The following is a 19,456-nucleotide window of genomic DNA, read 5'->3' as shown; positions in this document are numbered from 1 at the left end:
TAGTCTTCTGCCGCTCCATTTTCCCGACCGTGGTGCGCATGTGTGGGGGCCCTGGAAAAACGCGCAAAATGGCCACCTTCACCGATGCTCAGGCCCCGCTTTTGGGCGATGGCCTGTACACTCAGCCCCGTGGGAGGCGAGTTGATCCTGCTCTGGCGACTTCAGGCAGAAACAGCGACTTTTCGCCAGTTCACAGACTTTGCATGTCTCGATGGCCACTGGCAGGGTCATATTTTTTATTTTTAGGAGCTGCTCCCGGAGGGCATCGGAGTGGATGCCAAACACAATCTGATCCCTGATGAGGGAGTCAGCGGTGTCTCCGTAGTTGCAGGATTGCGCTAGAATGCGAAGTTGAGTAAGAAAAGACTGAAAAGACTCGTCCTTATCCTGAAGGCGCTGCTGGAATACGTAACGCTCGAAGCTTTCGTTTGTCTCAACCTTGCAGTGACTGTCGAATTTTGCGAGGACAGTCTGGAACTTTGCCTTGTCCTCACCGTCAGAGAAAGTGAGCGAATTAAAGATTTTGATGGCCTGGTCCCCCGCAGTAGACAGCAGCAGGGCGATTTTTTGTGCATCGGAGGTACTTTCGAGGCCCGAGGCCTCAAGGTATCGGCTGAATTATTGCTTGAAGGCCCGCCAGTTGGCGCCAAGGTTCCCGGAGATGCGGAGCTGTGGAGGTGCCTGGATCTTTTCCATGGGGAAGTACTGGATGACAAAGGGTATTCTGTCGATTGTGTCCCATGTTTGTCTTCTGAGGAGGTCGGTGCGGTTTTTCGCTGTGGCGCGTTGGAACTGTCGATCGATGAGTCGAGTGCCATATCCCGTTCGTACGAGGGCATCTTTCAACGTCTGTAGATGGCTGTTACGCTCCTCCTCGTCTGAGCAGATCCTGTGTATACTGATTTTGGAGAGTAGTCCATGGTGAGTCTGATGGTTGGATGGAACTTATTAATGTCATCGTGTAGTCGTTTCAGTGATTCTTCGCCGTGGGTCCAAAGGAAAAAAATGCCATCGACTACACGATGACATTAATAAGTTCCATCCAACCATCAGACTCACCATGGACTACTCTCCAAAATCAGTTGCATTCTTGGACACACTCGTCTCCATCAAGGACGGTCACCTCAGCACTTCGCTTTACTGCAAACCCACGGATAACCTCATGATGCTCCACTTCTCCAGCTTCCACCCTAAACACATTAAAGAAGCCATCCCCTATGGACAAGCGCTTCGTATACACAGGATCTGCTCAGACGAGGAGGAGCGTAACAGCCATCTACAGACGTTGAAAGATGCCCTTGTACGAACGGGATATGGCACTCGACTCATCGATCGACAGTTCCAACGCGCCACAGCGAAAAACCGCACCGACCTCCTCAGAAGACAAACATGGGACACAACCGACAGAATACCCTTCATCGTCCAGTACTTCCCCGGAGCGGAGAAACTACGTCATCTTCTTCACAGCCTTCAACACGTCGTTGATGACGATGAACATCTTGCCAAGGTCATCCCCACACCCCCACTACTTGCCTTCAAACAACCGCGCAACCTCAAACGAACCATTGTTTGCAACAAACTACCCAGTCTTCAGAACAGTGACCACGACACCACACAACCCTGCCATGGCAATCTCTGCAAGACGTGCCAGATCATCGACATGGATACCACTATTACACGTGAGAAGACAACCACCAGGTACGCTGTACATACTCGTGCGACTCGGCCAACGTTGTCTACCTCATACGCTGCAGGAAAGGATGTCCCGAAGCGTGGTATATTGGCGAGACCATGCAGACGCTGCGACAACGAATGAACGGACATCGCGCAACAATCACCAGGCAGGAATGTTCCCTTCCAGTCGGGGAACACTTCAGCAGTCAAGGGCATTCAGCCTCTGATCTCCGGGTAAGCGTTCTCCAAGGCGGCCTTCAGGACGCGCGACAACGCAGAATCGCCGAGCAGAAACTTATAGCCAAGTTCCGCACACATGAGTGCGGCCTCAACCGGGACCTGGGATTCATGTCGCATTACATTCATCCCCCACCATCTGGCCTGCAAAATCCTACCAACTGTCCTGGCTTGATGCAATTCACACCTCTTTAACCTGGGGTCACCCCATCTCTGGATCTGTAAAGATTTAATCACCTGTTAATGGTCGCATTCCAAGCATTGTTTGGCATCTTTGAATTTGTCTATATATGTGTTTCTGGAACATACCTCTTCATTCACTTGAGGAAGGAGCAGCGCTCCGAAAGCTCGTGACATCGAAACAAACCTGTTGGACTTTAACCTGGTGTTGTAAGACTTCTTACAGGAAGGCAGTCACTGGTCTTCAGAGAATTTTCAAAGGTAAATTAATTAGAGTCAGTAGCCACTTCTGATATCATGTTGTGTTGTTCACCCTGGGGTAACACGATCAAGTGTACACCAAACAAAGGCGTTGGTTCAATAAATGATTTATTGAACTCTAGCAACAGAACACACAGCTGCCTGTGGGTTGACTCTCTACTACCCTAAGTAAACTAAAGCTAACTATCTAGACCGGCTAGCTCCTGATCCGCATGTTGGAGGTGTTGAATGATTTATACAACCTGACTATCACTATAGCTATCACCAGTGGAAAGAGGCCGAGTGCTCATGCTTCGTGTGTTTTATAGGTGTAAGTCCCCATCTGGTGTCCAGTCTTGTGATTGGTCATGTTCTGTTCTGTACATTGATTGGCTCACCTGGGTGTCTGTCACTGCCTGCTTTTACCTCATGATGTGCATGGGTGCATATTATGACAGTCGTTTACCAAGTTGTTAAGCTTTTGGGTCTCTTTCTTGAATATCATGTCAGAGATTCTTAATGTCGAACTGGAGCTTTGTCTGCTGGTGGCTATTTTCAGAGTCTCAGACTCGCCGTGCTTCAGCCAGGGGTGAAGACACGGATATCCTCATCTTTGCTTCGTTAATAGCCCGGTGGTGAGTTATGCTTGGGTGGAGATCTCCTACCTTGCCCAGTGCTTCGGCCTTGGTGTGTAACCTCATGGAGTTTCCCCATTTGGAGAAGCTCATGTACACCGGGGTTGGTAGGATTATACCTAAGATGGCAGCCATTCATTTCCTTTTTTAAAAAAATATTTCTTTGTGCTTTTTAGATTTTATATCACAAATTCACAAAACCAACACCTTTATCAACAAAAGAAGAAGTTCCAATTGACAATTGTGACAATAGCTCCCCTTAACGAATATACTTCTCTTGCGGACTCTACATTGCCGGACTTAGCCAAAACACATTTCTAGTGGTTTATGTTCACTTCCTATTTTTAAGGAGTTTTTTTAAGTCACCATTAGTTGTTATGGGTTTTTTTTCAGCTTAATGTGGGGTGAGCGGGTAGGATTGGGTGTGTTCTTGATTGTTGGTTGTGCTCTTTTTACATCATAACTTGAAGCATCAGTTTTGGATTATATTGTAATACTGTTTTGTTCTAATGAAAAAGTTTTCAATAAAAATATTGCTTTTATATTGCACCTTACAAGGGCGAGGATGAGCCGGCTCTTTGAGGGGATAGGAGATGTATGTGAACGTCGGGGGGGGGGGGGGGGTCGGTCCAGCAAACCACGTTCATATGTTTTGGTCCTGTCCAAAGCTGGAGGATTACTGGAAGGAGGTGTTTCGGGTAATCTCTAAAGTGGTGCACGTAAACTGGAACTGGGAGGCCATATTCGGAGTGTCGGACCAGCCGGGGCTGGAAAGGGGCACAGAGGCAGATGTTGTAGTCTTCGCCTCGTTGACTGCCCGAAGGCGGATCCTATTAAGGTGGAGATCAACCTCTCCACCCTGTGCCCTGGCATGGCGTGGGGACCTGTTGGAATTCTTGACGCTTGAAAAGGTCAAATTTGAACTGAGGGGAAGGATGAGGGGTTCTATAATTCATGGGCGTTATTCATTATGCACTTTCGAGAATTGGATAACATCGAACATTAAGGGGGTTGGGGGCTGGGAGGGTTGGGGGGGGAAAGGGCACTGTATGTGTTCACTGTATGGGTGATTCCTGATTCCTTATTTTTATTTGTTTATGTTAACATGCAGACTAATGATTGGTGGGAGGATGAGATCGTTGTCATTGATATGGGGATTGACATTACATTCGTTACTGATTATTGTTTATTGTTGGGTGTAAATTTGGGAGAAAATGTGAAAAAGGATAATATAAATTTTTTTTTAAAAAATAGTTAGAGGACTACATGGGGTAGATAGTGAGAAACTTTCCTTTTGGGGGAGCATGAATCATGTAGACATAACCTTTAAAACTGGTACCAGTTTTCAGGTGTCAGTAGCCCCGCTTCAAACAAAGGGTATAGTAGAAATCTGAAACTCATTCTTGCAATCTCCTCCCCACCACAAAATGGATCTGGAGCAATGGCGGATGGAGTTTGAAACTGAGAGCTGTAGATTTTTTGTTGGGAGACTGGGTCGAAGGTTATGGGACCAAGGTGGGTCAGTGGAACTAAGAGACAGATCAGTCATGAATGAAGTGAATGGCAGGACAGACTTGACCTGAATTGTCTGCTTCTCTTCTGCTTTTGCAAGTGAATCCTTCAGAATTTCTATCCATGATCAGCCAGCAAGGACAATGCAATTTTTGACACAACAATAGTTAGTTTTCCTTCAACTATTCCTCTTATTATGAATAGTGCCCATCAAAACTGTTTCCATAAAATTTCTCACATAAGATTCTTTCTTCGCAAGTTTTTGCATGCTTATAGTTGAAATCATTTAACCAGCAATTAAATGATTTTTCATAAGATTTATAAGCTGTCAATATAATTTATGGTGAGAGGTGGGTTGACAGTTTTGATTCAACTGACCTCTGGCTAAAAGATAAGACCAAAAAACTCTGAAGTAAATCAATGTACAAACAGTGCATGTAAGTCAGTTTATGCTCTATTTCTAGGATTTGCTAGCAACATGTAGGTGGAAGTAGCCATTTATTGCTGGGTTAGCAGCCACACTTGGGAAACTTGGCAACTAATTTGGGGATCTTAATGACTGGTAGATAATAGTTTCTGAGCCTTTCATTTCAAATGAAACAACTCAGCAGTCAAAATAAACTGGTCACAAGGCCATAAAATTCAAAATGATTGTGATCAGCTGTTCTTGTGTTCGAAATAGATCAGCTAATTTAGTTCATTACTTTTGCTAATGTAAATTATCCATGTCTGATATAACAGTTTCTCCAAGATCAAAAGCACATCCTGCCATTTTTTATTCTGTGGTCTTCCACATTTGTATTTTGTGGTAAGAGATTTTCAGCGGCAAAGCTCAATCCTAGATTTTAACCTCTTAGTGGTGGGATGTGTCAATGCAGGGGATGTCTAAAGATCATGGGCTGGATTCTCTGTCGGCGGGATGCTCCATTTTGCCGGCAGCCCGGGGGTTTCCCGACGGCATGGGGCTGCCCCACAATGGGGAAACCCCATTGACCAGCTGGCGTAACAGAGCCGGCGTGCTGAGACAGAAATGTGGTGTGGCGGGATGGAGAATCCAGCCCCATATACCTATTTTTGTGAGTTCTCTTGTTTTTTTTAACTGGAAGCCATAGTGTTCAGTGTGGCAAGAATGAGGGAGTCGAACTCCCTGTAGTGATCTGAGAGGATTGATGGAGTTGTATCAATTTGTGTTCATAGTTTGAACGTGACCCAACTAAGCCACAGTACTCCACAACTTAGTTACCCATAATGAGAATAGTTCTTTATGATAACATCAGTAGATTTATAAGGAGTGGCTATGAGGATGAACGATTGAATTATATTTTATGCACAATCTTAATGAAGCACAAGTCTATTTGCAGTCTACGATCTAAATATTGAGGCGCAAGTCGGGTTCTGTTCTTCAGCAACAAGACACCATTTCTCTGCTGTTATAGAAATGATCATTGGGAGAGAGAGACGATTCGGGAAACCTCGAGACAAAAACAGAATCAAATCCCACATCCACCATGATTGGTGTTTTTGAGCAATCACTTTTCAATTGCCTCTCTCTTGGCTGTTTCACAGCCAGATGGCAACTGTGGTTTAGTTGGTTGCACTCTCTAGTCGGAAGGTTGAGTTCAAGTCCCACTCCAGAAACTTGGTGCAAAACCTCGGTTAGATCTACTGTGCAATGCTGAAGGAGTGCTGCACAGTTTCTGATGAGATATTAAACCAAGGCCACATCTGCGTTCTCAGCTGTCATAAAAGATCCATTAACAGAATTTCACGTCCAGGCTCTTGTCTCAAAGATCTGTGTGTCTAGAATCGGCTTATTCAGTCATATGAAGACCCATGACAGAAACTCGAAGCTCTGAGGAGGCATCATCCTTGATTCAAGGATCAGCCAATTGTTTCAAGAAGAACAAGAAAGTTCTCCCTGGTGTCCTGGTCGGCATTTACCCTTCAATCAACCGCACTAAAACATATCTGGTCATTATTGTGCAAAATGCCAGCGCGCCCACATCCCATGAATGAATATTTTTTAAATAGTCTGCTCCACTCCCTATATTCTCCTCCACTCCCTATATTCTAACAGTGGTCATGAGGGGCACTATATAAGTACAGGTCTTCTATTAAATGCCATGGAGATGGTATTATGCCATTATTGTGCATCCCAATGATCCACTGAGTGATGCTGTCAGAGATCTTTGCTCCTTGTAGGCCCAAGCATGGCAGCAAAGCCAGGAGCGGTGCCAGACAAATTGTGGTTCAAAAAGTCTCTGATGCTAAAGAAGAGTTTTATTCTAACCTGGATGAAATCCTCACTACCATCCCAAAAGAAAAAAAAAGTCATCCTTCTATACTTTGGTTGGCTGTGACTCCGAAATCAGGTTTCAAACCTTTAGAACAAATGTGGTGGGAAAAGCCAATTCAAATAATGTCCTCATGCATGGCAAGCCTTGTTATAACAAGTACCTTCGTCAGAAGGACAAATTCAAAACCACGTGGAGGCATCTCCTGGGTTATGTTATTGTTTGGGTCAAAGATCTAAGTGATGTCTGTATCGCTCTGTCCACATGGGGGACTGATGAGCATTGGACAGATCATCATATTGTTTGACCAGTGATAAACATCCACCTAGCGTCAAGTCATTACAAGATGCAAAAGTGCAAGAAGATCAATGTCTCAGCCCTAAAACAGCCTGGTTGAAGAGAAGAACTGACAAGAATCTGGAAAATCTTCACAAATTCAATTTCATAACAATGGGATCAAACAAAATCAGCTGTAGTAGACTCCTCTGTCCAGACCATTGGATCCAGCATCATCATCGCCAGGATTGGTTCGATGTAAACGATGCAGAAAACGTGACGTCCTGTCTTGAGTGGGAGTTCTGAAACAGATGCTATCAAAACCTAGACTGGAATCACGTAAGGTGCTGTGATAGCCCTCGTACTGTTTGCAGTCTACCTGACGATGGCTATTCACCTCATCAAAGATCAATTGCCCTCTGATGTCAGTACTAATTACCGTCTAGATGGAAAACTCTTTAACCTCAGTCGCCTCCCTATCAAAGCAAACCTGGCTACTACAATATTCTTGGTATTGTTAGACTAATACAAAAAATGTAATGAGTCAACAAGGGCTGCATCACCTTGTTCAGGCCATGCCTCTGGGATACAGGTCAAAGCATCTGCTGTATTCCACAGCTTTCCCGGAACGTGCTCTGTCTTTGCAAACCTCATCATTCTCTGTGTGAATCGTTGTACTCCTGGACGCATTTTTGCTATCCCTTAGGGTTTAAGAGTCACCTAAGGGTTTGTGATCTGTCTCTGTCTTGAAATGGAAACCAATAACATAATTTGCAAACTTTTCACAAGCCTGTGTAGTAACTAACACTTCTTTCTCTGTCACTGCATAGCTATGTTCAGTCTCAGTATGTGATTAGGATACATAATAAACTGGCCTACACTTTCCATCTGTCTTTTTCTGAAAGAGTACAGCTCCCATTCTTTGTACAAGATGTATCTGCAGCAATGGTGGCGGGTATCTCTGGATCATAGTGAGCTAAAATAACGGGTGATATCAGCATCTCTATGATTTTCCCAGAAGACCTCTGTTGTGCTTCCTCCCAATAGCATTATCCTATCATACAAGCAAATTACTGCGGATGCTGGAATCTGCAACGAAAGAGAAAATGCTGGAAAATCTCAGCAAGTCTGGCAGCATCTGTAGGGAGAGAAAAGAGCTAACATTTTGAGTCCGATGGCAGCTTTGACAAAGAGTCATCGGACTCGAAACGTTAGCTCTTTTCTCTCCCTACAGATGCGGCCAGACCTGCTGAGATTTTCCAGCATTTTCTCTTTCGCATTATCCTATCGTATCAGCTGATGTAGCAGCTCAGTGACAGCTGCTAGGTTGGGCAGGAAGTTTCCAGCTTGGTTTACCGTATCCAGGAATCTCTGCAGCTCCGTCACGTTCCGAAGAGCTGGAAACTTCTTAAATGCTCTTGGTTTCTGTGGATCAGCTCTAGCACTGGATGCGTCCACAAGATGACCAAGGAACTTGATTGTCGCTGCGAGAATTCACATTTGTTGTGAGCAAGTCCTGCTTCCTCTGGACGTCACAGCACAGCTCGGACTCGAATGTCATGTTCTGTCTGACTGGATCCGGGGATCAGGACATCATTCATGTGACCTAAGACTCCATCCAGTCCTTCTAAAACGTGCTTCTCAAACATTTTCCCTCGGCTTTGGGGGGAAGGAGGGGGGGGGGGGGAAGGGGAGGGGGGGGCGGTTGCAGGGGCTGGATAAAGCTCTGATAAAAGAGGGGGTGGGCAGTGGAAAGGACTGAGAGTGGGTGGGGCTTGCAGGGTGGATAGAGCTGTGAGGGCGGGGATTGGGAGAACAAAGGGCTGTTTAAACTGCAGGTTTTTAAATGTCGAGCACCGACCTTTTCATCAACTCTTTTGGAACAGGAATCAAGCTCCAAAGATTGGTCAGTTAGGCCACACCTGCAAATTTACAAAATAAATAGGAATTAAGGAGCTTTGCAGCTGCTAACACTTGGTTAGAACTCCACGGCAGCCGTTTAAGACCGAACGGAGGAACTCTTTTGTGAGGGTTGAGAGACTTTGGAATTCTCTTCAGTTTTATTCCAGTTTTAAAACCGGTTAATGCAAGCTCAATGAGCAGCTAGTTAATTAGATGAGCTGTTTTTCAGAAGCTTGATTCAGAAAACACAAAAAACAGGCCATCTTCAGTGCAAACAAGGCAACACTGGAGTGCTTAAGTTGTAGTTTGGTGAATGAAGGAGTTTGGTGGATTGGATTGGATTTGTTTATTACATCCTCCTCCACTAGCTGGCTTTCTTTGCTACAGGGGAAAAAGCTGAGTGGTGAGTAACTGGGAAGTTATTCTACTTATTCTGATTGTAATAAATAATATTTAAAGTTACGGTATGGCAGGTCAGCATGGCCGAGTGGAATGTGAATTCTGTGGTATTTGCAAAGTCATGGATGCACCATGTGTTCTAGACACATACATCTGCACGAAATGTCACTGGCTGCAGAGCCTTGAACTTCGGAGCTTGACCGGCGACTGGAGTTACTGTTGTGCACCTGCGAGGCGGAGAACTACATGGATTGCTAATTTCGGAAGGTGGTCACACTGCAGGTTAAGAGTATGCAGGCAGAGAGGCAATGGGTGTCTGCCAGGCAGTCTAAGAGATCCAGGCAGGTAGTGCAGGAGTCCTCCGAGTCTATCTTGCTTGCTAATCCGTTTTCAATTTTGGATACTGGGGAGAGCAATAGTTCCTCGGAGAGTGCAGCCAGAGCAAGGTCTGTGATGCCATGGAGATCAGCTGTGCAGGAGGGAGGGCGAAGAGGGGGAGATCAATCATGATCAGGGATCCCACAATTAGGGATTATGCAGGCACTTCTGTGGCAGTAAATGTGACTCCAGGATGGTGTGTAGCCTCCCTGGTGCCAGGGTCAAGGATGTAATGGAGCGACTGCAGGAAATCCTTCTGGGGGAGAGTGCATAACCAGAGGTTGTGGTCCACATTGTTAGCAATAACACAGGTAGGATGAGGGATGAAGTCCTATGAACAGATTTTAGGGAGTTGGGAAGAAATTAAAAAGCAGGGCCTTGAGCAGTAATCTCAGGATTACTCCTAGTGCCATGTGCCAGTGAGCATGGGAATAGGAGGATTGAGTGATCAAACACGAGGCTGGAGAATTGGTGAAGACGAGCAATTATTAAACTTAGAATGCAGAATCATGTCAAAAGGACGTGAGTTAGGGCACGCTATCTGAATGCACGCAGCATTCGCACCAAGGGGGTTGGCACAAATATAGGAAACTGGGTTCACAGCAATTATACATTCCTTAAGTTTAAGGCACAAAGACCCAAAATGATAAGTCAGTCAACCGTGGCTAACAAAGGAAGTTAATTATTGTATAGGATTAAAAGAATAATTAGAAAGTTGCCAGAAATAGTAAGATTCAGTGGGTTTTTGAAGACTGCAAAGGAGGACAAAGGAACTGAATCTTATTCTCTCGAGTTTTGAAGAATAAGAGGTGATCTCATCGAAACCTACAAAATACTTAAAGGGATAGACGGGGCAGATGCAGGTAAGGTGTTTCCCTGGTTGGGGAATCTAGAAGCAGGGGACACAATTTCAAGGGGGTAGCCGCTTAGGATTGAGATGAGGAGAATCGTCTTTACTCAGAGGATTATGAATCTTTGGAATTTTTTATCCCAGAGGACTGTGGAAGCTCTGTCATTTGAGTACATTTAAAATAGAGATTTCAAAATATCAATGATATAAAGGATTATGGGGATAATGTGAAAAAAAGACATTGAAGTGGGTGATCAGCCATGATCATATTGAATGGCGGATCAGACTCAAGGGGCAGAGCGGCCTACTCCTGTTCCTATGTTTCTATGAAATTACAAAGAAAGAGCAGGATTAATAAAGCTGTTGAAATTGAATCAAAAGGTTTGCTGAAATAAATAGAGATTCCTGACCTTCCTATAAGTACACACTAGAGACCTCTGAATAAATAAATGTTTGTGATGGATCATCGAAGTTGCACTTGATTTATTCCCTAAAGGTACCAACTCTTAATTTATATATTCGTATGTTGTTGTCACCGATCTTGTGACCCCACAATTTTGGAAGCCCTGTTTTAGGATGCATGACTTTGGATGATTTCTGCTGCTGCTGTGATGACAATGGGTTGTCTGTTGAAGCAAAACCTCCCGTATGATGTAGTGAAGGTTGTTAGCAACTTCGACTCTTCTTTGACGGTTGGTTGCCAAAAACCACTCAGCGCGACTCTCCATCGGTGGGATCCTCTGCTTCGCTAGCAGTGCACTCATGTCCGCGGGTTTCCCAAAGGCTTGAGATGGCCACAGTGGGAAATCCCATTGACTGGATGTGGGAACGAAGATCCTCGCTGCAGGTGGGGACGCACCATGCTGGAAAACCGGGCTGGCGGGATGGAGAATCCTGCCCACTATCTTCATCTAGCTTTGTAAAGTTTGAACTCTTTCCCAATTTTGCTAAGCTCTCATCCACAGAAAACATGGGATGAACTTCATGTTCAACTGTTTTGTTCAGCTGTGTTAAGATCTATGCTAATTCTGATCGATCCATTGGATTTTGGTACTGGGATAACCCTGAGTGCTAGCTTGTTGTTTCTGTCTCAGTTGAAAGAACACTTAGGTTCATCATAGAGTCAATTTCCTTCTTTTCATTTGTCAAGGGTGATGAGGAGCTTTTCTGGTGTAAACAGGCAAATGTTCCTGTTATTTCTTTCTCTCGATATTGGAGGGTTTCACTCTGCTCTCTTGTGACCTTGAGTTCTATCCCTCCAGGCCTGTACAGTTTTTTGCATGCTTGCAGAAGAGAGCTTCTCTCCAACCCTGATTCAGCATCAAGAGAGAGTCAGAACTGCTACACCTGTGTCTAATCTAAAGTGCGTCTTGTTTCCCTCTCCAGTAGTTTCTACTTAGTTCCTGGATCCTTAGAAGGAAAGCCACCTGAATATCATGGATATCATCTAACCCCTGGATCCTGCCACCTTTTCAAGGCTCTCTTTTGTGTGTATTCTGTACAGGATTTTTGCTATGGCATGGAGCCTAGAAGTACTCCATCTTTCTGCATAAATGGATTCCGACCTCTTTGGCAGGGCAGGTTTTATGCCTGTTTTTTCTCTTGCAACATCAATTAGTTAACTTGGACTTTCGATGGATAATTGTCCTGACATTGTTTACGACAGCCTTTCCTTTTGTATATTTGACATATGCTACGGAGTCAGCTGCTTTTGAGATAGGGCTCTCCCTGTCACCTCGAACCAGAGATTCATTCTGTTTGCTGATCTCTGCTTGACTGTTGAATGGAAATGCCTTTTCTGAGATTAGATCATCTCTTGGCTTAAAGTGGTCAGACAAGACATCATTCAACGCTGCCACAATGATTCTGTCAATGAATAGTTTATCCTGCAAGCTGTCATACTTGCTTTCCTCTACAAGTCGTCACGGGTCATTTTCACTTGCACCATGACATCTGTTAAATTTAGCCTGCTCAACAATGGTATTCTTTCTCTGATTGTTGTATGTGTCAAGTCCTTTGATTACATCATCATTCATGGCTTTCTCCTCCTTGATACCCTGCAGGATGGGGATAGCATCTACACAGCCACCCATCACATATAACGGTGTACTGACCTCACTGCTTGCCTTCGCAGCAAGGCCCGATGCGGTGCGATATCTAGCAAATGTCCAATGTCATTTCGGCAATGCATGCTTCTGTTTCATTGAAGTTCTGTAATCTTCTCAAAGCTTTCAGGCAAGGGTGGAAAACTCTCCATCGCTACTTTTTTAATGTGCTGCCACTATACAATATTCTTGGTATTGTTTGACTAAATCTGCAAGACTCCAGAGCTATATGAAACAGCACATTTATTGGAACACATCTTACTGCTCTGGTTTACATCTCCCAAGAGGCTGTATGAGAGACCGACTCATGTGATGTTACATCATTTCCCATGGTGATGTACACCAGATATGAAAAGAAATTAAATGATTAGAAATAACCCATTGTCATGTGAGAGTACCTTTAAGACATGGATGTTTAAGCAATGTACCTTTTAAGAAAACAGTGATGTCAGAGAGTCGGTGGAGCTAACAGTGATGTCAGAGAGTGGGTGGAGCTGAGGTCCGGTCAGCCATTTTGCAGTTTAGTTTTGCAGTTTGAAAAAGAGCTTGTGTGGGTCTGGATGTTTCCAGAGAGCTGAAGTTTTATAAAGCAGCTTGTGTGTGTCTGGGTGTTTCCAGAGAGCTGCAGTTTGGAGAAAAAGAGCTTGACAGTGTCTGTTTTTGCAGTGAGCTGGATCTCTGCCATGAAAGACTATCTCTGGATCATTTGGGTGATTTAAACTCATAATAGTAAAGCTTTTAACCTGATGTGATTCTGTTTAAAGGTGTTAAGTCTCTTGGAAGTTTGAAGGAACATTTTGAGGAATTATTTACTGTTGCAATACTTTCTGAGTTATCTTTGAAGTAAGGAGTGTTAAGAGATCCAATGTTTATTGAAGATGTTAAGTTGAGTTCATGGAATAAACAGTGTTTTGTGTTTATAATCCCACGTGTCCATAATTGTAATCCCACACCTAGGGAACCAGCCGTGTGCTAGGAAAAGCGACAAATACATTAAAGGGGGAGGTTGGTTGGACTCCATGATACATTTTGGGGTTCTGAAAACGCATCACCCATAACAATTGGGGGCTCGAGGGGTATAAAAGTCTATCTATTGGATTGGCTTTTGTGAACTTAAAGACAGTGAAGGATTGTTGCTTTTCCGGTGTGGTATTTTAGTTTAAATGGGGTGAGTGTTGTGAACAATGTGTCTTTCAGAGGCTCAGAAGTTTTTGGGGGTGGAGAATGTCACACATAGTACTTTATGGACAGAAACGAAAAGCACTTTATGGACAGAAACGAAAAGCAGACTGTTAGATTTGGCAAGAACATTGCAGTTAACATTACCTGACAAAATGCGAAAAGATTAGGTAATTATGGCGGTGGTTAAGCATTTAAAGTTGCTTGAGATCCGGTTGACTCATTGGAAATGGCAAAAATTCAGTTGCAAATTAAACAAATGGAACATGAGAAAGAATTAAAGCGGCTTGAATACGAGAGTGAGAGAGAGGAAACAGAAAAGGAGAGAGAAGAAAGGAGAAAAGAAAGAACAGCCCTAGCAGAACAAAAAGAAAAAGAAAGGGAGATACAGATCAGGGAAAAAGAAAGAGAGGATGTTTGAACTACAGAAAATGCCCATGAAACATGACAATCAGTTAAAATTGGCAGACGTAAAGGGAAACGTACAGTTGGATGATAGTGATGAGGATAGTGAGAAAGAGCATCATAGTCGAAGGCTTGGTGGGAATCTATTTAAATATGTCCAAGCATTGCCAAGGTTTGACGAGAAGGAAGTGGAAGCCTTTTTCATTTCATTTGAGAAGGTAGCTAAACAAATAAAATGGCCACAGGACATGTGGGTGTTACTGATTCAAACAAAGCTGGTAGGTAGAGCTAGTGAAGTGTTTGCATCACTGCCGGAGGAGGTATCTGGAACATATGAGGAGGTGAAGAAATCCATCTTAAGTGCATATGAGCTAGTGCCTGAAGCTTACAGACAAAGGTTTAGAAATTTAAGGAAAGAATGTGGTCAAACATACATGGAGTTTGAAAGGCTCAAACAGAGTAATTTTGATAGGTGGATAAGGGCTTTGAAAATAGACCTAACGTATGAAGCTCTCAGAGTAATTATACTTTTGGAGGAGTTTAAAAATTCAATTCCTGATGTAGTGAGAACTCGTGTGGAAGAACAGAGGGTTAAAACTGCGAGATTCGCAGCGGAAGTGGCAGATGATTATGAATTAGTTCATAAATCAAAGATTGGTTTCTGGCATCAGTTTCAGCCGGTGAGGGATAGAAACTGGGGACATGAGAAATACTCAAGTAGTAAAGGTAAAGGTGATCTGATGGGAGACAACAAAGAGAGTGTACCTCAGATTAAAAAAGAAATCCAGGAGGGTGGAAAAGGAATGAAAAGTTTCAGGGGCGTCATTCTCCGACCCCCCGCCGGGTCGGAGAATGGCCGTTGGCCGCCGTGAATCCCGCCCCTGCCGAAGTCTCCGGTACCGGAGATTGGGCGGGGGGCGGGAATCGGGCCGCGCCGGTTGGCGGGACCCCCCCGCTCAATTCTCCGGCCCGGATGAGCCGAAGTCCCGCCCAGAAATTGCCTGTCCCGCCGGCGTAAATCAAAGCTGGTATTTACCGGCGGGACCAGGCGGCGTGGGCAGGCTCCGGGGTCCTGGGGGGGGCGCGGGGCGATCTGACCCTGGGGGGTGCCCCCACGGTGGCCTGGCCCGCGATCAGGGCCCACCGATCCGCGGGCGGGCCTGTGCCGTGGGGGCACTCTTTCCCTTCCGCCTCCACCATGGCGGAGGCAGAAGAGACTTTCTCCACTGCACATGCGTGGGAAACTGTCGGCGGCCGCAGACGCTCCCGCGCATGCGCCGCATTTCCGCGCCAGCTGGCGAGGCACCAAACGCCATTTCCGCCAGCTGGCGGGGCAACAAACGCCATTTCCGCCAGCTGGCGGGGCGGAAATCCCTCCGGCGCCGGCCTAGCCCCTCAATGTTGGGGCTCGGCCCCCAAAGATGCGGAGCATTCCGCACCTTTGGGCCGGCGCGATGCCCGTCTGAGTGGCGCCGTTTTTGCCGCCAGTCGGCGGACATCGCGCCGTTGGGGGAGAATTTCGCCCCAGATGTTTTCACTGTAATAAACTAGGCCATGTAAAGTCAGTATTGGTGGTTGAAGAAAAGCACTGGGAAGGCTGATGTGGTAAAACAGGATAAGACAGTGGGGTTTGTTAGAGTGGTCAAGGGAAGCGAAGGAGGTGCAAACGATTGTACAGCCTGTTCAAGAAGTAATTGTTAAGAAGGTGCCAGATGTCTTTAAAGAATTTACTTGTGTGGGTAAAGTTTACTCGTGTGTCAGGAGGAGCAGGTAAAGAAGTCACAATTTTAAGAGATACAGGGGCTAGTCAATCTTTAATGGGAAGAGATGAGGAATTATATAGTTTGGGAAGAATGTCGCCAGAAAAGGTGGTGATATGTGGAATTCAGGGTGAGAGGAGTAGCTGGATCGCAGGTGGGAGTGATGCCTACTGTGGTTGATGAGCCAGTGGAAAATCAGTCGACTGAAGTGTTGTAGGACGAATATCCTGGGATTTTTCCAGTTTGTGTAGTAACAAGGTCGCAAAGTCATAGGTTAAGCCAAGAGGAGAAATCAAAGAGTGAAGATGAAGTTGACGTGCAATTATCAGAAACTATTTTTGATCAGATGGTTGAAAAAGAACAAGAACAGGTGGAGGATGAGGCGGATATTTTTAGTTCAGGAAAATTGGTGGAGTTACAACAGAAAGATGTAGAAATAAAACGGATATATCAGAAAGCATATACGGAAGAGGAATCTGAGAGTATACCAGACTGTTATTACTGTAAAAATGATGTCTTGATGAGAAAATGGAGACCTGTACATATGCAGGCGGATGAAAAGTGGGCAGACGTTCATCAAGTAATATTGCCGGTAGGGTATAGAAAGGAGGTGTTGCGAGTTGCACATGAGGTTCCAGTGGGAGGTCATTTGGGAATAAGGAAAACTCAAGCTAAAATCCAGAAACATTTTTATTGGCCGGGACTACATAAAGATGTAGTTAAATTTTGTCAATCATGTCACACATGTCAAGTGATAGGGAAACCTCGAGCAGTTATAAAACCAGAGCTCTTAATATCCATTCCAGAATTTGAGGAACCTTTTACAAGGGTCCTAATCGATTGTGTAGGACCGCTTCCTAGAACAAAAAGTGGGAATCAATATCTTTTTACTGGAAAGGATGTGTCTACTAGTTTTCCAGAGGCCTTTCCAGTACGTAATATTACAGCTAAAAGGATTGTGTAGGAGTTACTCAAATTCTTTACTAGATATGGACTACCCACAGAAATTCAATCAGATCAAGGAACGAATTTTACTTCAAAGTTATTCAAAGAAGTTATGGATAGCTTAGGAATAAAACAATTTAAATCAACTGCATACCATCCAGAATCGCAGGGAGCATTAGAAAGGTGGCATCAGACATTAAAGACAATGTTGAGGGCGTATTGTCAAGATTATCCAGAGGATTGGGATAAAGGAATTCCATTTGTATTGTTTGCAATTAGGGATGCACCTAATGAGTCTACCAAATGTAGTCCTTTTGAACTAATATTTGGTCATGAGGTAAGGGGACCACTTGAATTGATTAAGGAAAAATTGGTGGGTGAGAAATTGGAAATTACCCTATTGGATTACGTGTCAAATTTTAGGGAACAATTAAATAGGCAGGTGAATTGGCTCGACAACATTTGAAAGTTGCACAAAATGTGATGAAACGGGTAGCAGACAAGAAATCCAAGGTTCGTAGTTTTGCCAGTGGGGATAAAGTTTTAGTGTTGTTACCAGTGGTAGGGGAGCCTTTAAAAGCCAAGTTTTGTGGACCGTATCAGATTGAAAGGAAATTAAGTGAGGTGAATTATGTGGTAAAAGCACCAGATAGAAGGAAGACTCACCGAGTGTGTCATGTGAATATGCTTAAAAGGTACTTTGAAAGGGAAGTAGAGAAAAAGGAGGTTTTAATGATTCTAACTCAGTGACGAACCAAATCCAGATGACTCTGTATTTGACATTCCTCAAATTAAATTGGAAAATGAGGATGTTCTTAAAAATTGGGATGAATTGTTAAGTTACCTACCAGAGGAAAAACGAACTGACCTGAAAGAGTTATTGATATCACATGGGAAAGTTTGTAGAGATAAATTGGGAAGTACTAAAATGCCTATACATGATGTAGATGTGGGAAATGCTGTTCCTATCAAACAACATCCATATAGACTTAATCCTTTAAAATTGGCACAGGTTAACAGAGATTGAGAGTATGCTGAAGAATGGCATAATTGAAGTGGGTTGCAGCCAATGGAGCTCACCCATAGTGATGGTACCTAAGCCGGACGGTAGCCAATGTTTGTGTGTGAACTATAGAACGGTGAATGCAGTTACAAGAACGGACTCTTCTCCTATCCCACGTTTGGAGGATTGCATTGAGAAAGTGGGACAATCTGCTTTTATTTTCAACTTCCAGAATGGAAAGAATATTTTAAACATCATATGGAGTTCTTCGATCGAATTCGCGCGGCGGGTTTGGTGATGAACCTGGTCAAAAGTGAATTTGGTGAAGCCCGAATCACTTTCCTTGCGGAGTTTCCGATACCCTCAAGACATAGGGAAATAATCCGATTTCTTAGCATGAGTGGATTTGATCGAACATTTGTGCAAATGTTTTGTGGCGTAATTACTCCACTGATGGAATTGCTGAAGAAACATTTAAAAATTCAATGGACAGCGGACTTTCAACAGGCATTTGACTGCCTGAAAGCTGTGATCACCAATGTTCCTGTATTGGAGAATTGCAAGGGTCTCTGTGGTCAGATGGAACTAAAGTATCTGATTCTAAAGAGAATTGCTGATGAGTAGAGGAATGGATGGATCGTGCAGAGACTTTGTTCAAAGAGACTGTCAATCGAGAAGGTTTTCGGTTGGTGGAAGAAGAACAAAGAAAAATGGACTATATTATAAAAAAACGAAAAGGTATATTTACTGTGTACATTCCTTAGTGGATGTTGCAAAAGTGAAAAATGAAACCATCTTGAAGTTGATGGTTTCTTTTTTTTTCTTGGGGGGAGTAGTCATGTGAGAGTACCTTTAAGACATGGATGTTTAAGCAATGTACCTTTAAGAAAACAGTGATGTCAGAGAGTGGGTGGAGCTGAGGTCAGGTCAGCCATTTTGCAGTTTAGTTTTGCAGTTTGAAAAAGAGCTTGTGTGTGTCTGGGTGTTTCCAGAGAGCTGAAGTTTTAAAAAGCAGCTTGTGTGTGTCTGGGTGTTTCCAGAGAGCTGAAGTTTTAAAAAGCATCTTGTGTGTGTCTGTGTGTTTCCAGAGAGCTGCAGTTTGGAGAAAAAGAGCTTGACCGTGTCTGTTTTTTCAGTGAGCTGGATCGCTGCCATGAAAGACTATCTCTGGATCATTTGGGTGATTTAAACTCATAATAGTAAAGCCTTTAACCTGATGTGATTCTGTTTAAAGGTGTTAAGTCTCTTGGAAGTTTGAAGGAACATTAAGAGAAATTATTTACTGTTGCAATATTTTCTGAGTTATCTTTGAAGTAAGGGGTGTTAAGAGATCCAATGTTTATTTAAGATGTTAAGTTGAGTTCATGGAATGAACAGTGTTTTGTGTTTAAAAACCCACGTGTCCATAATTGTAATCCCACACCTAGGGAATAAGCCGTGTGCTAGGAAAAGCGACAAATACATTAAAGGGTGAGGTTGATT

General features: G+C 44.0%; 1 protein-coding gene across 2 annotated transcripts in view; it reads left to right on the top strand.

Moving 5' to 3' along the window:
- carm1l (coactivator-associated arginine methyltransferase 1, like) overlaps positions 1 to 19,456 on the top strand; it is a 197,873-nt gene that overhangs the window by 29,839 nt on the left and 148,578 nt on the right. Inside the window, exon 1 of one of the 2 annotated variants that reach the window (XM_072516892.1) lies at positions 8,970 to 9,353. The exons of the other annotated variant lie outside the window; for it this stretch is intronic. The gene's annotated coding sequence lies outside the window, so the exon portion shown is untranslated. Of the gene's footprint in view, positions 1 to 8,969; positions 9,354 to 19,456 lie in introns of those variants that run through there. 2 annotated transcript variants of the gene reach the window in all.

The sequence above is a fragment of the Scyliorhinus torazame genome, chromosome 9 (genome assembly GCF_047496885.1).
Source record: "Scyliorhinus torazame isolate Kashiwa2021f chromosome 9, sScyTor2.1, whole genome shotgun sequence".
Lineage (NCBI taxonomy): Eukaryota > Metazoa > Chordata > Chondrichthyes > Carcharhiniformes > Scyliorhinidae > Scyliorhinus > Scyliorhinus torazame.
This window is presented reverse-complemented; position numbering and strand designations above follow the sequence as displayed.